Source organism: Vicia villosa, unplaced genomic scaffold (genome assembly GCF_029867415.1).
Source record: "Vicia villosa cultivar HV-30 ecotype Madison, WI unplaced genomic scaffold, Vvil1.0 ctg.002345F_1_1, whole genome shotgun sequence".
NCBI classification, from domain to species: Eukaryota; Viridiplantae; Streptophyta; class Magnoliopsida; order Fabales; family Fabaceae; genus Vicia; species Vicia villosa.
In genome coordinates, this window is record NW_026705901.1 from 64,027 (window position 1) to 76,983 (window position 12,957).

The window sequence follows — 12,957 nt, forward strand, 5'->3', positions numbered from 1 at the left end:
GCAGGCTAAGTTTGAAATGAGCATGATGGGAGAACTCAAGTACTTCCTTGGGATCCAGATCAATCAAACTTCTGATGGAACCTATGTTCATCAAACCAAGTATGTGAACGAACTTCTGAAGAAGTTTAATCTTTCAGAAAGCAAAGAAACAAAACTCATATGCATCCAACGTGTATCCTAGGTAAGGATGAGGTAAGTAAGAAGGTAGATCAAAAGCTCTACAGAGGTATGATTGGATCTCTTCTTTATCTTACTGCTTCTAGACCTGATATTTTATTCAGTGTTTGTCTGTGTGAAAGATTCCAATCAGATCCTAGAGAATCTCACTTAACAGCTGTTAAGAGAATTCTGAGGTATCTGAAAGGTCCTACTAATGTTGGTTTAGTCTACAGAAGATCTGAAGAATACAACTTAGTCGGATTTTGTGATGCTGATTACGCTGGAGATAGAGTTGAAAGGAAAAGTACTTCTGGAAGTTGTCAATTTCTTGGAAGTCACCTGATCTCCTGGTACAGCAAGAAGCGAGCTACAATTGCCCTCTTTACAATAGAAGCAGAATATGTTGTTGCTGCTGGATGTAGTACACAGATGCTCTGGATGAAGAGTCAGGTAGAAGATTATCAGATATATGAGAGTAACATTCCTATCTTTTGTGACAATACTTCTGCTATCTGTTTATCTAAGAATCCAATCTTACATTCCAAAGCTAAACATATTGAGATTAAACATCATTTCATTAGGGACTATGTTCAGAAGGGTGTTCTTTCTTTAAACTTTGTTGATACAGACCATCAATGGGCTGATATCTTTACAAAACCCCTTGCTGAAGATAGGTTTAAGTTCATTCTGAAGAATATCAGTATGGATTTATGCCCATAATGAAAGGATGAGAAGTTCTGATATATGGATTAGATTTGAAATGATCTATTTTGTTCTCTTATAAGAAGTTCTGATGTTTAGTCAGTTAGATATTCTGATTCTCTTATTACTAACGTTTCATATGTCTAAGTTGATTCAGAATCTCTTTTAAAGCAAAACAGCTGTCACCAGCTACTCCAGAAGTTGAACACGTGTTCACTCTATTTGGACAAGCATGCGTGCAGTTGATGAGACGCCGCCCTAGGTAACTATGCAAATCATTTCAAATATCACGTTTTACCCCAACGTCACTCAACATTAAATGCATTTGATTCTATGTTTTTTTTTGTAATCCTATTCATTCAGAAACATATTGCATTTCATTTCAAATCCGTGCCTATATAAACTCATTCCCATAACATTTCATGTCTTTACATTCTCTCTCTTTGTTCGTTGTTATTTTGTGTTCATCTCTCTCTTGTCTTTGCATAAACCCTAGTTACTAAACCGAATCTCAGTGTGAATCCATGACTTCATCTTCAAATGTTCAACGAAAGGTATCATCGCAACATCAAGTTCCACAAAAGAGATCTACATTTACTCCTTTGAAGACTTGTTCGATTCCTGTTAATGAACTAGAGGTTCTCTGCGAAACCATGGTGGATTTTGAAAGTCTTATGGCACATGATTTCAAAACCAAAACTGCAATGTTGGTACAAGAATGGTCTAACTACTTTGAGAGGTTTATTGGACCAGTTTATCCTTTGTTGGTTAAGGATTTCTGGAGGCATGCTACGATTACTCCAACTGCTATCATCTCTTTCGTGCTAGGGCATGAATTTGTTGTAACTGAGAAACTAATAAGGAAGCTGTATGGTCTTGATGGTTTGGATGGAATCACTGGTGCTCTTCATGGAAGAACTGATTGGGAGAAAGTTGATCGAGAATTGTTTTCTTCTGGTATTGCATCTCCGTTCAACACTGCCTTGAAGCCTTCCTACAGACTATGGGCTGAGATCATTCTGGGATCTCTCTATCATAGGAAACAATCAAGCGCTGCTACTTATGTCAATCAGGATCAGAAGTACATCATATTCTGCATTGAAAAAGGAATGAGAGTCAACTTACCACACATTCTTTTTCAACATCTAAAGACCAACATTGAAGAATCAAGAGATGAAGAACGTCAGAAGAATCCCAACCTCAAAAGAAATTCTATCCCTCTTGGAAGGATGATTTCAGATATTCTGATTGAGAGTGGGTTGATAGAAGTTCTGAGGACAGCTGGTCCTTCTAAGCTTTTGACTACTATCCAAGGAGTCATTATGGATGCTCATTCTCTAAAAAGGATGCAGCTAATTGAAGAAGTGACTACTCCTCCAACTTTGTTTCCAGATATTCTGACGCAAAGAACTCCTGTTGTTAGTTTCTCTCACTTATTCAAAAAGGAGCTAGACAAATTTGTCCAACGCTATCTGAAGTCATGCGTTAAAGCTCAAACTTCTGTTGATCCTGCGTGGATTCGAGGAAGAACTCTTCCATCTCTGGATGAGTTAAGAAAGAAAGAAAAGAAGAAGAAAGAAAAGAAACTAAAGAGAAAGGCCACAGAAGTAGGACCTGATGCTAAGCCTGCAAAGAAGTAGAAGAACCCCATAGATTCTCTCAAAGTACAATCTAATGATTACCTTGAAAAGCGCATTCATAAAGCTTTTCTTGCATATTCCTCTGCCCTTCCTCCTCAAAAAAAGCCTCCTCCTTCTGTTATTCCATCCTCTTCATCAACCTTAAACAGAAACCAACCACCTTCTTCTACACCTATTCTGAACCCTCAACCACTAAATGCTATCCCCCAAACTCCTTCTGAAAATTTTCTTTCATCCACCTTTACCACAGATTCTTCATCTTCTTTAACCTCTTCCATCACCCCTGCTTTGCTATCCAGAGAATCTAAACCTTACTGTCTTCTGTACCCTGACTATCATTTCACTTTCAATCCTCCTGAACCATCGATTGGTGTTAGTTATTACATGCTAATGGATAAGGTAATAATAGGGTTGGATACTCTGAAAGCTGCTTATGACTCCAATTTGGATCATGCTGCTTCTAGAGCTTTGTGGAGAATCTTTGAGAAGGACATTCAGAATGATATTCTGAACATCCAGAAGAGATGCTTGACTGCTGCACCTGAATCTTCTGGTTACTTTTTGGATTTAGATGATGGTAAATACTATCATCCTATCAGAAACTGGAAACCTCTTGAGGAGAAGAAGTTTGTTGATGAGCTCGAGGAAGTGCATCCACTTGCTATGGTTGTGTGGAAGCCCCATTATAGTGTTCTGACTGGATGTCACTACCGCGAAAATTAACAGAGTCGCCACTAACACATTTATCCTGAAAAGGAAGGGAATGCCAGCAAACCACAAAACAAAACAACGGTCTCACGACCAGAGAAAAAGGTAAGGGAGTCGGTTACCCAAAGGGAAGGTATTAGCACCCCACGCGCCCATCGTACTCGATGGTATCCACGCTAGTGTCTAAATCTATGGGTGTGTAACAAATCTACGCTAATCTGGACTAAAATGAATGCAGAATGTAGGGAAAAGAAAAGGATTGTGCTCGCACGGGCCCTACCCCGCTGCCTACGTATCTATTTTGCAGAATCAGAGCTACCGTAGCTCGGCTAACTAAATTCTGTTTGTTTTGTGTTTTTTAGGTGAATGTGTTACATTCACACTCCGCTGCTCGACCTTTGGAGACTTAGGCTTGGGAATGGAGCGGAAATAACAAGCTCTTAAGCAAAGAAAATCAAAGAGTGTGGTTTGTGTTTTAAAGAATGCATGAGGAAAACCTAAGCTAAGGGGGGAAGCTTGCTACCTAATGTTATCATACAAATGGTACAAGTCTAAACTAAGCTAACAACCTATGGGGAAAAAGGCGAAAGCAAACAATAATATCACACAAACGAGCTCCGCTCGGAAAGCAAACAAAACTACCGGTGCAGGCCGAGTAGTAGAAAAGCGGTCCCGCCATAGACAAGGGGAGCGAATCACCCGAGTCAACCAAGCATTAGACCTCGCGAAAATGATCGTGCCATAGACAAGAGGAGCGGATCCCTCTCAGCAACCAAGCCGTCACGGATTGGAAAGGAAAACGGTGTGTGCGTACACCGAGCATCAACATCGAGCGACGCGAGCTATAGGAAATGCAGGGGTCCGGCTGCATGAACCCTTTTCCTGACATACTCGATAACAAGATCTCGTACAGGTTCAGAAGCAGGCAACGCGTAGCGTGCGCATACGGAACGGACCCGATGAGACTGGACGGGGGTTGATTGCTAACCCTTTCTGCATGCCTTCCATGAGGACTTAACGGAGTCCCATATAGGACTTATTACACCGTGACTCCCTGCCGCAAAGCACAAATATAAACACACCATCAAAAACAGAGCCTCTTTCGAGGGCTTGGCCATGATGCATGTCTAAGTCATACTTCTCATGTTAAAGGATGATGCGAGAAAGCGATAAAGTGCGGGAAAAGTAAAATGAAACGAGATCAATACCAAACGGATGATGATCCATAAACTAAAGCGAAGAGAGTGAAGAAACTAGGATCCCGCGAGCGAGCTTAGCAAAGCAAAAGCAAATAGTCAGCACACCGATTAGCCACGAAAGCACACAAAGGTCGACATGCGCGTCGAGCATAATCACAATACACCTGCAAGAGGAACAAGCAAACCAAGCAAGCAAATATAACGTAATAGGAACGTGTCTCCCAGATGAGAACACGAAGCATGTGAATGAAATCGCATCCCGCAAGTAAAGCGGGACACTCACATAATAAGCATCGATCGGTGACCGTCCAAAAAGCCTCGCACACTAGCATACAAGTTAGAGATAACAACATATTGCAATCGGAATCGCGTTATTATACTACAAGCGGAACCGAAAATGGATAACAATATAAGATGCGGAAATATGAGACAAGTAACCAAAACATAACGGCAATGACACACGCAAGAAAGTATAAGAAACATATCACACGCACATCAAAACGAACGACAATCACACACGAGTAAACGCGCACAACAAACATACCGGAAGCGAGCCAAAATACAATCATGAAGGACATAAAATTCAGCAAGATAAATCAATCCATCAGAAAGTACATTTTACAAGTTTTTCAACGATATAATGAGCGCGCGAAACGGAGTTACGAGTCAAAAGATATGAATTTTTGAAGTTGGAACAAAACACACAGCCGTAACCGGTTACGGCCTAGAGCGTAACCGGTTACGCTGCAAACAGTAGCACAAATAGGGAAAAACACGGGTTCGTAACCGGTTATGGCCTGAAGCGTAACCGGTTATGCTGTACACAGAAGCGAAAGTAGAGGCAAAAAACAAGCTCGTAACCGGTTACGGCCAGGAGCGTAACCGGTTACGCTGTGTACAAAAACAACGCAACAAGGCAAACACGGGTTCATAACCGGTTACAGCCTGAAGCGTAATCGGTTACACTGAGCACAGAGTCAAAAAAACAGCACAATCAACATTCCAAGCAATTCAAATATGCATCCATAAAGAGTTATGATCAAGCACGAATTAAACTCGATTTGCACAGCATTATGAACATCAAACAACCACAATTAGGCATCAATCCATATAGGTTTCAAGTCAACATCATGGATTATTAAATAACAAATTCATACAAGCATTGTATCAAACACATAGTGCACCAAACTTGTATCGACATGCAATTGCAAGCAAAGTATCGATGAATCTAACATTTAATCATCATCAACATCAATTAAGCATCATCGACAACTAGATATATCATTAGAATCATGTTAACATCAACAATTAAGCACTTAATTCAAGATTCGAAGGCTTACCGGATGAAGATCAAAACCGACGCGCGAACACGAAGACGACACGAACGCGAACACGAACGAAGTCGAAAAACGAATCCGGTGATAGCAAAAGAGAGGCGCGCAAGACCAGAGGAGGGGAGAGTGAATCCGAACTCGAGATCTTGGTCTTCAATCCATGTTGCTCTTGATTCTTGAAGAAAGATGATGAATATTGATGAAAGTTTTATAGAATTTGTGGTTTTGATCCTTGGAAATTGAGAGGAAAATGAGAGAAAGTGTTTATGAAAATTTTTGGTGAATTGAAATTGTGAAGTCCCCCCATTTGTGAAGAGCAAAAAGTTTATATATTGTCAACGCGAAATGTCCAAATTGCCCTCGGTGCGTCTTATTCTGGCTCGTTTTTAAGGAAACTCAGTTCGGCTCTGAATTCTGGAACGAAACCCATGCCACTGTGAAGATGACCAAATTCGTGACTCGTCTCCGCGAGAATCAACTCAATCCGATGAGCGGTGAAGAAATTATGCGCGTTTGAATGACGAGAAACGCCTATTCATCTGGCGCGATTGTGCAGAATTTTGTGAGTACCGCTTAAAGAACTCGATAAAACCCTATCTTCGACTCAGAATCTGAACAGGCGTGTGTGACGAAGAATCGAAGCTAACAAAATTTCTGAGAGAATGCCGCCGGAATGGACTTCATACGATAAAAATCGAAGAAGTTATGAATTTTCAAACTTGGCGCGACATACTCGAAAACACACTTTTTACCGAAAGAACATGACGATCCTTAAAATGCTGGGAATTTTCGGTGCATAATCGGCCGACAGTCCGAACATATGAAATCTTGGTAATGATGGCACGGAGCTCCAGTTAAATTTTCGAGCGAATCCGACTAGCGGATTAGGAGATATGAATTTTCTGAGATCTGAAACCCTATATTCAGCACTCTTTTCTTTATAAAAATCCAATTAATTTTCCAATTTCGACCACTTTCCTCAAAGAGTTGGCTTCCGAGCCGAACACAAAAGTTGTAGATATCGTCGAAACAGTTGGGACCTCGCGAGAATTCATCTCATATCACCTTCCAACTGGTATTTATGAATTTTCTCGTACTTCCACCGCTTGAACCATCTTTTATATTGCATCTCTTTAAAACCACAAGAACTCCTTATTGTTATTTTTTCCACTTTTCGAACGACGAAATAAACGTCGCTGATAACTTATAGCTCAAATTAAGAGGGCAAATTTTGGGGTGCAACACTGGAGACTTTCAGTCAATATTCAACTGGTTAAGGGAGAATCCCTTTGCTAAGGCACCAGATTTGGTATATCCAGAAGTTGAATATCCTTCAGAACCTTCTGCTCCTACACCTCCAAAGAATTTGGTTGAAATTCTTAAGGCTCTTGAGACTTCAGAAGCTACACTCCCTGCTCCTGTCTATGCTGAAGCTGATGCTGAGAATCAAGCTGCTGAGAATCATTCTGCTGAGAAACTTCCTGTTCAGGAAAATCAAGATGATGTTCTCATGATTGATGCTGCTGTTGAGAATCCTACTCTTCTGGACAATAGCTGTGACGCTTCTTCTGCTGAACCTTCTGTTCTGGTGAACACCATGAGGGCTCTTCAACAAAATCAAGCAGATCTTGCTTCTCGTCTGGATAAGCATGAGGATACTCACAATGAGTTTCGATCATTTATGAAGATGCAGACTGAAAGCACTGCTGAGATTCAAAACCTTCTGGCCAAAATAGTTTCTAAGCTAGGCTAGTTGTAACGTGTCTTGGTCTTAGTTGTTTTCTTGTTTCTTGCATCTGCTTCTATCTTTTTGTATCTTCTGATATTTTGTTGAATCAATGAAATATTATCTTCTTCACTTTATGTTGTTTTATCATCTGAATCTTTCTAAATGCTTTTTGATGTTATGACAAAAAGGGGGAGAAACATGATAATTGAATTGGTTTATTATATCAGTTGCTGGGATTAAGTCTCAACATTCCTAACATTATTTGCAAGTTCTATGTCTTTGAGATTTTTTGCAGGATTGAAGATATTCTGAAAAAGCCCAACATGAGGAAAAGCAATTCTTTAAAGAAGCATGTTCTTGGAAATTGAAGCAAGCTTAGTGCTATGAAGCTTCAAGATCAGAAGCAAGAAGAATGTTCTGATATTCTCGTGGCAGAATATGCTCTGATACATTTTCTTCTCTCATATGCTCTGATACATATTCTTTTTAAGAATGTATCAAAGTTTGCTCTGATACATGTTCTTTCTCTAAAGAATGCTCTGATCCATTTATGCTCTGATTACTTTTATCTAGTTTGTTCTGAAACATTTCAGGATGTAAAGATGCTCTGATGATGCTCTGATACATTCAAGAATGTTCTGATACAATCAAGCATGCTATGATTCAAGAAGAAATTCAAAGCTCTGAAACTGTCCTATGAAGTAAGAAGCAGAAGCTCTGAATGTTCTGAAGTTCTAAGCAAAGTGAACGTCTCTACCGAAATGGAAAATACTCAGGGAAGTCTTTTATTTATAAATTCTTCTAGTATTTATTTCAGGAGGAGATTGTTAATCTCAGGGGGAGACATATTCACACATTATGATTATAAGCTTATGCTATAAATGTGTAATTGTCTTTGGTCATCTGATATTCTGATTGCAAATTCATATCAATTATATATGTTTTTGTCATCATCAAAAAGGGGGAGATTGTTAGAACAAGATTTATTCTGATCAATATTCTTGTTTTGATGATAAAAATGTATATGAATTTTGTATAAGATAATGTGGTACTCTAATCCTTTACATTTTCCAATTCAGAATTTATATAAGGAGTACGCACAATTCAGCGCCAGAAGCACTGACTCAGAAGGTTCAAGTATGCAACATCAGAACATGCTCTCGCAAGACATCAGAAGATGGTCAAGCAGAATCAGAACATGGTCCACGAAGCATCAGAAGAACATGAGATCAGAAGCAGAAGCACTGAAGTTCTTATGGTATCACGCTAAAGCACTTCAAAGTCAGAAGACAAGAAGATGCTCTGCACCAAGCTGTTTGACTCTGATTATTCAAACGTTGTATCTACAAACATCAGATCAGAAGCAAGTACAAGATGACAGGCTACTCTGACTGACAAAAGGAACGTTAGAAGCTATAAAAGGCAAAGTCAGTAGAAGCAGTAAAAGCAAGGCTCGAGGTAGTTGACAAAATAGTGAAACATTAAATGCAAAGCTATACGGAACACGCAATGCATTAAATGCTCCTAATGGTCATCTTCTCAAAACGCCTATAAATAGAAGTTCTGATGAGAAGCTCAATACACAACTCTTGCGCAAAAATACAGAAACGCTGTCAAATTCAAAAGCTCTCAAACTTCATCTTCAACCTCACTTCACTTGTAATATATTAGTGAGATTTAAGCTTAGAACTTAAGAGAAATATCACAGTTGTGATTATAGCTTTCTAAGAAGCATTTGAATACTCTTGTAAACATTTATTTTACATTGATTTGTAAAAGGTTCCTAGAGTGATCAAGTTGTGATTAGTAGACTCTAGAATACTTAGAAGTTTCTAAGTGTTGATTTCCTAGAGTGATCAAGGTGTGATCAGTATACTCTAGAAGATTTAGAGTGTTTCTAAGTGGACAACCATTGTAATCAAGATTGATTAGTGGATTAAATCCTCAGTTGAGGTAAATCACTCTAAGGGGGTGGACTGGAGTAGTTTCGTTAACAACGAACCAGGATAAAAATATTGTGTTCATTATTTTTATCTTAAGAGTTTTTAAAGTCACACTTATTCAACCCCCCCCCCCTTTCTAAGTGTTTTTCTATCCTTCATAAAGAATTTAGCTTCATTAGTCAAACGGATTTTGGATGTTAAGTGTTCTTTGTGACAACAGTCAAAGAGGGAGTTGATTGCAATTTTCAAACTTGTTAATTATGGCATTTGAAGTGATAATAAATCATTAAATCAAGTAGAGGATCTTAAAGATAAAAAGTGTGAAAGCTCGCATTGCCATGCGCTTAGTGTCTTAGAGTGATCAAGTTAAAAGTTAAAAGGTCAAGAGTAATTCTTGAAGTGCTTAAGCAAACACACACACATAAATATTTTTTGAACACTCTCTAATTCCATAAAACTTATATAAAGCTATCAAGACATGTATGAAATTGATTAAGATATATTTATAATCAATTAGAGAAGTAAATTCACTGCCTAATCGATTAATAACTTGGTCCAATGGATTAAAGCTGAATGACATTTTAATGATTAATTCATATAGTCAATTTAGGTTTTCCTTTTTTGGGTTAGGTTTTCCTTTTCTGGAGGTGTTATAATTAATTACCATATAGGGTTATTTGATTAAATCAATTAATTGCTTCATGAACCATTTCCTTTTTTTTGTCAAAATTTTTATGTATAAAGGAGTTTTTTCCTCATTTAATTTTACACCATATTTTTTAATAGAAACATCTCTAATTTTCTTTTACTCTCTATTTCTTTGAAATTTATTTTTCACAAGAATTGTCGTAGTGCTTAAAGAGTAAAAGTCCCTTGTGAGAGTTATGATATAACTGGTGATGTTCTTAATGTGCCTTATTCAAGAGTTTGATTCTCTTGTTAAAGTATTTGATAAAGTATTTGAAAGGTTGTAAGATAAACATGATAAAATCTTGTTTGTAGACTATTGAGCTTGAGATGTGTAAAAGCTCTGATTATATGTTCTTAAGCTTGACCTGTGTAAAAGCTTAATTTATTGGTTGTTGGGTTAAGCCTCTATATAAAATCTTTTTTTTGTTATTAAGTTAAACATATATAAAATCTCTGCTTGTTGGTTCCTTAGCAAAGCCTATGTAAAAGCTCAGTTTGTTGGTTCTTGAACTTTGCTAGTGTAAAAGCTCGATATATTTGTTTTTGAATGTTTGAGGGTTGATCTTATAAAAAAAACTCAAGTGTGATTTTTTAGTGGAAATCTCAAGAGAAAACTCTTGGGGACATGATTAGGCGAAGTGGTTAGGTCAAACCGGTATAAATCTATGGTGCATTCCATCTATTCATTCTCTCTTCATTCGTTTATGTTATTTCCACTATATATCTATCTTCATCTTCATAGTTTTTTTTTGTATTTTTTCGCTGCCTTATCTTTGTATGCTTATTAAAACTAAAATAATTGATTTAAAGAACAAAGTTTTTATCATTTTTTATCAATTTTCGAACAACATAATTAACCCCCCTCTTGTGTTTGAAGTATCTTGGTCAATATTGTGTTCCCTAAAAGGCAATTTCTGCCTCCTCTACTACTGATAGGTTAACCCCTAAAATCAAAACCTACATTTATGACTTAGCCCGCGTCAAAAAACTGTTGCGAAGGCTAGAGAAGACCACTTCTCAGCTCTACTAACTTCAAACAAGGATGCAGTCTCTTGAGGTAATGATTCGAGCTAGGGATGGAAATTTGATCTATCCCCAATGGATACCCGCTACAATTACCAACAATGAGTGGAGTAAAAACCCTCAAAATGGGTACGAGAATGAGCACAAGCAATTTCCCACAAAAATAAGATGGTATGGGTGCGGCGGGTACAAATACCTTGGTGCCCACTGAAGGATAGAAAAACACTTAGAAAGGGGGGTTTGAATAAGTGTAGCTTTAAAACTTGTAAGATAAAAACAATTTGCACAATGATTTTTATCCTGGTTCGTTGTTAACTAAACTACTCCAGTCCACCCCCTTGGAGTGATTTACCTCACATGAGGATTTAATCCACTAATCACACAAGATTACAATGGTTTTCCACTTAGACAACTTCTAAGTCTTCTAGAGTATACTGATCACAACCTGATCACTCTAGGAACAATCTGCTTAGATACCCTCTAAGACTTTCTAAAGTATACTGATCAACAACCTGATCACTCTAGTTCTTACAACTTAATGTAAACAAATTCTAAGAGTTACAATGCTTCTTATAAAGCTATTATCACAACTGTGATTTCTCTTAAGTTTAAGCTTAATCTCACTAATATATTACAACAGCAATGTAGTGAGTTTGAAGATGAAGTTTGAGAGCTTTTTGAATTTGACAGCGTTTCTGTATATTTGCGCAAGTGTTGTATTCAGCTTCTCATCAGAACTTCAATATATAGGCGTTTGAGAAGATGACCGTTGGGAGCATTTAATGCTTTACGTATTCCATACAGCATTGCATTTAATGTTTCACTCTTTTGTCAACTACCTCGAGCCTTGCTTTCGCTGTGTCTACTGACGTTGCCTTTAATAGCTTTCAACGTTCCTTTTGTCAGTGCCAGCTAGTACTTGCTTCTGATCTGATGTTTGTGTAAACAACATTTGAATATCATCATAGTCAAACAGCTTGGTGCAGAGCATCTTCTTGTCTTCTGACCTTGAAGTGCTTCTTAGCGTGATACCATGAGAACTTCAGTGCTTCTGCTTCTGATCTCAGGTCCTTCTGATGCTTCCATAGACCATGTTCTGATTCTGCTTGACCATCTTCTGATGTCTTTCCAGACCATGTTCTGATGTTGCATGCTGAACCTTCTGAGTCAGTGCTTCTTGCGCTGATTTTGTGCATACTCTTTATATAATTCCTGAAATGGAAATTGCATAATATTAGAGTACCACATTATCTCATACAAAATTCATATACATTGTTATCATCAAAACTAAGAATATTGATCAGAACAAATCTTGTTTTAACAATCTCCCCCTTTTTGATGATGACAAAAACATATATAAATGATATGAATTTGCAATCAGAATATCAGACGGCTAAAGACAATTACACAGCTATAGCATAAGCATATAAACATAGTGTGTGAATATGTCTCCCCCTGAGATTAACAATCTCCCCCTGAGATAAATAATCTCCCCCTGAAATAAATACTGGAAGAAATTTATAAATAAAGGACTTCCCTGAGTATTTTCCATTTCAGTTGAGACGATCACATATGCTTAGATCTTCAGAACATTCATAGCTTCTGCTTTTTGCTTCCATAGGACAGCTTCAGAGCTTGAATTTCTTCTTGAATCAGTGCATGTTAGATTGTATCAGAACATTATTGAATGTACCAGAGCATCATCAGAGCATCTCTACATCCTGAAATGTTACAGAACAAACTAAACGACAAAAGTCAGAGCATGAATGAATCAGAACATAAAATATGTATCAGAACATATAATATGTATCAGAGCAAAAACAATAATGT